The sequence below is a fragment of the Bos javanicus genome, chromosome 18, assembly GCF_032452875.1.
Source record: "Bos javanicus breed banteng chromosome 18, ARS-OSU_banteng_1.0, whole genome shotgun sequence".
NCBI classification, from domain to species: domain Eukaryota; kingdom Metazoa; phylum Chordata; class Mammalia; order Artiodactyla; family Bovidae; genus Bos; species Bos javanicus.
The window spans coordinates 54,489,864-54,495,863 of NC_083885.1; the positions used below are offsets into that span (position 1 = coordinate 54,489,864).

At 59.2% G+C, this 6,000-nt stretch overlaps 1 protein-coding gene across 2 annotated transcripts in view; it reads right to left on the reverse strand.

The window, feature by feature from the left end:
* The window catches only part of SLC8A2 (solute carrier family 8 member A2), a 33,176-nt gene extending 28,878 nt beyond the window's left edge, over window positions 1-4,298 (reverse strand). Inside the window, exon 1 of one of the 2 annotated variants that reach the window (XM_061388807.1) lies at window positions 4,010-4,290. The gene's annotated coding sequence lies outside the window, so the exon portion shown is untranslated. Of the gene's footprint in view, window positions 1-4,009 lie in introns of both variants that reach the window. The other variant, XM_061388808.1, reaches the window with a different exon arrangement.
* Window positions 4,299-6,000: the final 1,702 nt, after the last annotated feature.

Below are 6,000 nucleotides of genomic sequence, written 5' to 3' on the forward strand. Positions count from 1 at the left end.
CAACGAAAGACCCATACACAAGTGTTTACAGCTGCTTCATTGATAATAAAGCTTGAAGCAAGCTGGATGCCTATTGGTAAGAACACAGAGAAGTACAGGGCAGAAGACGCACGTGGTGGGATATTATATAGCACTGAAAAGGGAGTGGACAACTGATACACCCAACATCACAGACGCATCTCACAGACATACCATGGAAGAGTGAAGCCAGGCACAGAAGGACGCAGAATGAATAAGTCTGTGGGTGAGGCAAGGTACTGGGGGGCCCTCAACTCATTCGGTGATTCCTGTGTTTCCCAGTTTGGTGCTCGGAGGGCTCCTGCTTGGGATTTGGGCTGTATAGGTGCTTCTTTGTTTTTCCTGTCTCAGGTAGGGCTGGGGAGGGGCTGCTGGCGGGTCTCTCACTCACATTCTGCCCCGCAATGCTAGCATGTGTCTCTCTGCAGTTTACCTGGGCTTCTGGGAAGTGGGAGATTCCTTAGAAGTTGTGATGTTGTGGCCCCCAGGTTGGGTTTTTTGCCCCATTTGTGGGTGGGATCAGTCCTTATCTTCCCGCCTCTGGTCCTGGGCTTGAGTGGCTATGTCTGTGTGTCTCGGTGTCCTCTAAAAATGCAAATCATTTCACATCCTTCTATCTGATCAGAACCGCACCCCCCCCCGCCCCCCATGGCTCTGGTCTCACTCCAAACACTGAAGTCCCTTCCCTGGTTCATAAGGTCTCACACAATCTGGTCCCCTCATTCTCTTTCTGGTCTCATTTCTCTCCCTCTTTCCCTCCCTCACTTGGCCTCAGCCACTCTGCCTCTTCCCTGCTCTTTGGACAAGTTCTTGCCTCAGGGCCTTTGCACCTGCTGTTCCTCCTTCCTGGGACACTCTTCCCAGCATATCCTCTTCCTCTCCTCCTTCAGCTCCCCACTAAGAGGTCACCTTCCCTGACCACTCTGTTCGAAATGACACCCTCCCAATTTTGGGGAGTCCCCAGCCATCTCACGGATGAGCCGACCAAGGCTCAGATAGGCTTAGTAACTTGTCCAGTGACCGCCAGCAGCCATTCTGTGGCTCCCAGTTTCTCTCTCCAAGAGTGGTCCTGACTTCCAACTCCCCCGCCCCACCCTTGTGTTGCCATGGTAACCCAGTAGCCTATAAAACAGGCCTCAGAAAGGAAGGGAGGGGTCCTCAGGGCCGCCTGCTCCCTGACCCCTATCCTGGCCACCAGCCTCAGTTCTCACATAACATCCATTTCTGTCTGAAAAAGTTCTCAGAGTCTAGCCCACAGCCTGCCCCCAACGCACACCGGTGTCCTCACGACTGAGAACTGGGGGAGGGAGGCAGAATGTTGGCAGAACTTCCCAGAGAAGGAGTGAGTGTGTGTGTGTGTGTGTGTGTGTGTGTGTAGGAGGGGTAGAGGGGTGATTCTTAAAGGGCCACCGCACAATTACCCCCTCAGCAAGGCCCCTAATGATATGTCTAATTAGCAGCCCCCTAATTAGCAATGACTTGGGCATAATTACAAACCCACCAGGATCCAAAGCAAAGACTCACGCTCTCTCCTCCCTCCCTCCTCATCAGCCCCTAGCTTTCAGGAGAACCCAGGGCCACCTGGGAGTCAAGAATTCATCCATAGCGTCTCACCCCCTCATTCAGGGAAGGGCCACGGCCTGGGAAGTTCTGCCTCGCATCCAACCACCTGTCCCTCCCGCCTCGGTCCTCAGGGGAAACCAGGGTCAGCCAATGGGTGTTCTGACACCCGCCCTCCTTGCCCCGAAGCTGGGCAAAGCAGCCTGGTTCAGTGGCTTTTTCTCCTGCAACACCTGGCTTCCTCTCCCTGCAGCCTTTGGAGAGGAGCGGTCAGGGAGAGAAAGCACTGGATAAACACTTGTGTGATAAGCCACCAAGAGGTCGGAGCCCTGTTACTGGGGACAGCTGGGCTGCTTCTGCTTGAGACTCCTGCCTCTGCCTCTCTCGTTTCCCCAGCTGCCCTGAAACCTAAGCTGGGTATCCAGGGGCAAAAGGATCAGGTGGAGGCCAGGGTGGGACTCCGGAGGGCAGATGGCGGGCATCATCTGTCCCTGGGGCCGTCCCTCCCCTCCCTTCTGGGCTGGTGGCCAGCTGGGTCAGTAGGGAGCGCCCCAGTTCTGCCTTGCCCCCATCTGGGGGCCTCAGAGACCTCATCTGTAGGGTGGGGACTGCAAGCTTGAGCGGGGTGGGGCGGTCAGGCTGGCAGGCCAGGTAGGACCCCCTCTAGTCGGTAAGCAGCGGGTGGTGGTCCCGAACCGCGCTCAGGGCAGGGGCAGGGGGTGCCTGCTGCCTGCCCCTCGGTGGGGACACGGCCTTCTAAACACGCCCGCTTCCCACCCCTGCGTGAGCCAGGTCCCCCCACCCCGCCCCTGCATACGGTGTCCCCGCCGGGGGACCCCACGCAGACACACGCAGTCTTGGTGTTCAGGCTGTGTGATAGATACATCCATTGGTAAACTGACACCCGGAGGGGCTTGGTCAAGTCGCGAAGCTTCAAGTCGTGGGCAGGACAGAGGCCCGGGGCTCCTAACCTGTGCTCGATTTAACCCACCCAGAGCCCCTCATGGGCACTCACTTGAGGGCCTCACCCCATCACAGTGTGGGCTACAGGCTCAGCCCCACACCTCTCATCTCCCCCACCTCCTCTGGGGCCCCCCTTCCCAATAGGAAAGAAGAGGATGTATCCTCAAGACTCAGAAGGGCCCTTTCCAGAGCCCCCAAGGGGCAGCAGAGAAGCTTCTGAGCTCCACCCCCTCCCCGCTGGAAGACAGGTCTGGGGCTGGCACACTGGAGAGGGATGGAGGCAAGACTGTAGGGAGGACTGGCCTGGTCCTCCTAGGACCTATTATTGCTCTGCCTGGAGCAGTGAAAGGGGCTCAGTAATCGTCCAAAGAATGAATGAGTCATGAAATGGACAGACGGCAAGAGGTACGGAAGTGAGACGGCAGGAGGGACGGGGTCCAGTCAATATGAAGAGGAATGGGAGGGTAGATTGAAGACAGGACCGATTCGGTCTCCACTACGGAGGCCACCGTTAGGCTGCGAGAATGCCTCAGGATGCCAGAAATCAGGCAGGGGCGAGCAGAGGAGCTCTGTGCTCAGGGGAGGGATGGGCGGGTGCCAACGGGGAGGATGGGGCGGGGGAGCTCGGCTGAGGAAGGGAGCGGAGTTTGGGGGACTCCGTGCCTCCGGGCGAGCCCACTCTGAGGCGGTGGCGGGGGCGGGGGGGGAGGTGGGGGGGAGGTGGGAGATCTTCTTCCTCCAGGTCTCCCCTGGCCAGGGGCGGAGACAAAGGTGTGTAGGAGGCAGAGTTAGCCAGGGAGAGGAAGAGGGGAGGAAAGAGAGAGGAACAGGGAGCAGGTGCCTGGAGACAGAGATGGAGATGAGAGAGGAAGGGGAGAGACAGGAAGACCCACGCGGAGATGGAGAGAGACAGAGACCCAGGAAGGCTGAGAGCGTAGAGACAAGAGACCCAGGGAAACACACAGATGGCGAAAGAGGAAGGCAGGGAGAGAGACCCAGGACTGAAACAGAAAGCTGGACCAGACCCAGGCACGGAGAGAGTGAGACGGAGGGAGTCAGGGACTCAGAGAGACAGGCAGACTCGGCGGGACCGAGACCTCTGAGAGGTGTGGAGGCACAGGAAGGCGAGACCCAGACACAGGAGGGCGGGGGCGGAGGCGGAGAACGCGAGGGGCGGGGGGCTGCCCCAGACGGGGCGGGGGTGTTCGCACCCACTCAGTGCCCAGGAGGCACCCCCTCCCCAGCCCGCCACGCTCCCCGAAGCGCAGGAGGGGCTGAGGATGTTGGCTGCTGGTGGTGGCCCCCGACTCCGCGTTCGGGCCCTGGTACCCGCAATCCAGGATATGCAGCCCCCTACTCTCCATAACGGAGCCCAGGGAAAAGCGGCTCCTCGAACGCCCCCCTCCACCCGCCTGGGGTAGCTCATCCTTCCCCCCAGCTCGCCCTCCCCTCACTGGGGGTCTCTTACCTGCAGCTACAGCCTAGAGCAGGTTCCCCCAGCACTGGATTGGCAGTGGTGGGCGACTCCGCCCGACAGAGAGAGAGAGAGAGAGAGGGAGAGTGAGAGGGAGAGAGAGAAGAGCTGGAGACTGAGAGGGAGAGCTAGGGAGGAGGGGAGAGAGAGGGGATAGAGGGAGGAGAGGCCAGGAGGAGGGGGGAGGGACGCGGGGGAGGGGGAGTCGGCTGGAGAGGGAGGAGGGGGGCCAGGGGAGCGCGCCGGGAGGGCGGAGGAGGAGCCGGGGAGAGAGGGGAGGAGGAGGAGGCGGGGAGAGGGAGGCCGGCGCGGGAGGCAGGGGAGGGGCCTGCAGAGAGGAGGGGCGGGGAAGGGGGGGTGAGGCAGCCCAAGCCTCCCACCCAGCCTCTGCGTTCAGCACCACAGGCAATGGACAGCGACGGAGGGCGTGTGTGTGTGTGTGTGTGTGTGTGTGTGTGTGTGTGTGTGTCCGGGGGGGCGGGGTTCTGGGGGTCATTCAGCAGCATCGTCCACGGTGCCCCCGCCCCCCACCAACACAGTCTCTGATCCATACAAGGACCAAAGAGGCGAAAGAGCTACAAATAGTTTCAGGCTCCCAGAACTGGAGGGGGAGGGCAAAAATGTTTTTAGCCAGAGTCAAGATCCAAATTCACATGCCGGGCCTGCAGACAGAGCCTCACAGAGCCAGCCAGAAACAACCACAAAGGCAGCCATTAATAATAATAACAATGCAGCACTTATCGCGTGCCAGACATTGTTACAACATTTTTAGTAAGTGCTTGACACGTGTTGACATAACGGACCCGCCTGAAGACCCTGTGAAGGAAATGCTACTCGTCCCATTTTACAGATAGGGAAACTGAGGCACAAAATGGTAAAGTGCGCCTTCAGGTTTACCCTTCACTGCTACGCCACACACGGCCCCAGACTCAGGGGCTGGCAAGAAGTCAGGAAGTGAGTTGCAAAGGATCGGGCAGCATCGGGAACACAAACTCACAAATCCTGAAATGGAGAACAGACACACACACACACACACGTGCACAGCCATGCACAGGCTTCACGAACCCACATCACTAGTTAAAAGCCCCCAATCCCACCTTAGGGTCCACTCCCGCCCAGGACAGGAGGTGATAGAAGATTTCTCCTCTGCAGACAGGAAGCAGGAGGCAGACCCTGCTCTGGCCAGTGGCCCATGCCCATCACCACCCGTTCTGGCTGGACACCCTCAGGCTCGCTGCCAGGAGGGAGAGAGACGACCCAGCTCCAGCTGCCTGCGATTTCCCATGCTTGGGCTTGGGCTCTGGGAGGTGAGGAGAAGTCTGGGGCAGCCAAGAATTGGTGGGCTCCAGCCTCCCGAAGACCCACCGAGGGGCACTGGTAGCCAGCCTGGTCTTCTGCGGTGCAGATGGTCAGACTGACGTGTGGACTTCCACGGCAGGAGGTGGACAGATGGCCAGAATGACTGTAGTGCCTGCCCCTCCCCACCAGGAAGCAGGAGTCTCCCCTCCCCCTCAACTGCCAGGGAGGAAGCAGTGCCCCATCCCCCAACCAACCTGGACCCCCCTCTCCCCTCCCCTGCTCAGGAATGGGTCCCCAACCCTCTGGACAGGATTCTATTCCTGACAATATTTCTCCTGTCACCCCCGCCCTCCTCTGGTCCCTGTGATGGAGGCCTGGATTCCTTCTCTGGTGCCATGGAAGTGGCCACAGGAGGGACAATTCCTACAGCCACGGGGTCCCCTAATCCCCTGGGCTTTTCTTTGTTATATGTTTTTGGCTATGCTGAGTCTTCATTGTGGTGCACAAACTCTCGTTGCCAAGCATGGGCTCTGGAGTGCATAAGCTCAGTAGTTGTGGCATCGAACCCATGTCCCCTGGCAGGCAGATTCTTAACCACTGGGCCACCAGGGGAGGTGCCCGGCTTCCATTCTCGGGCTTTTCAATTAGGACTACCCTTAGTCCTTTCTAGCACAGTATAGCCTGGG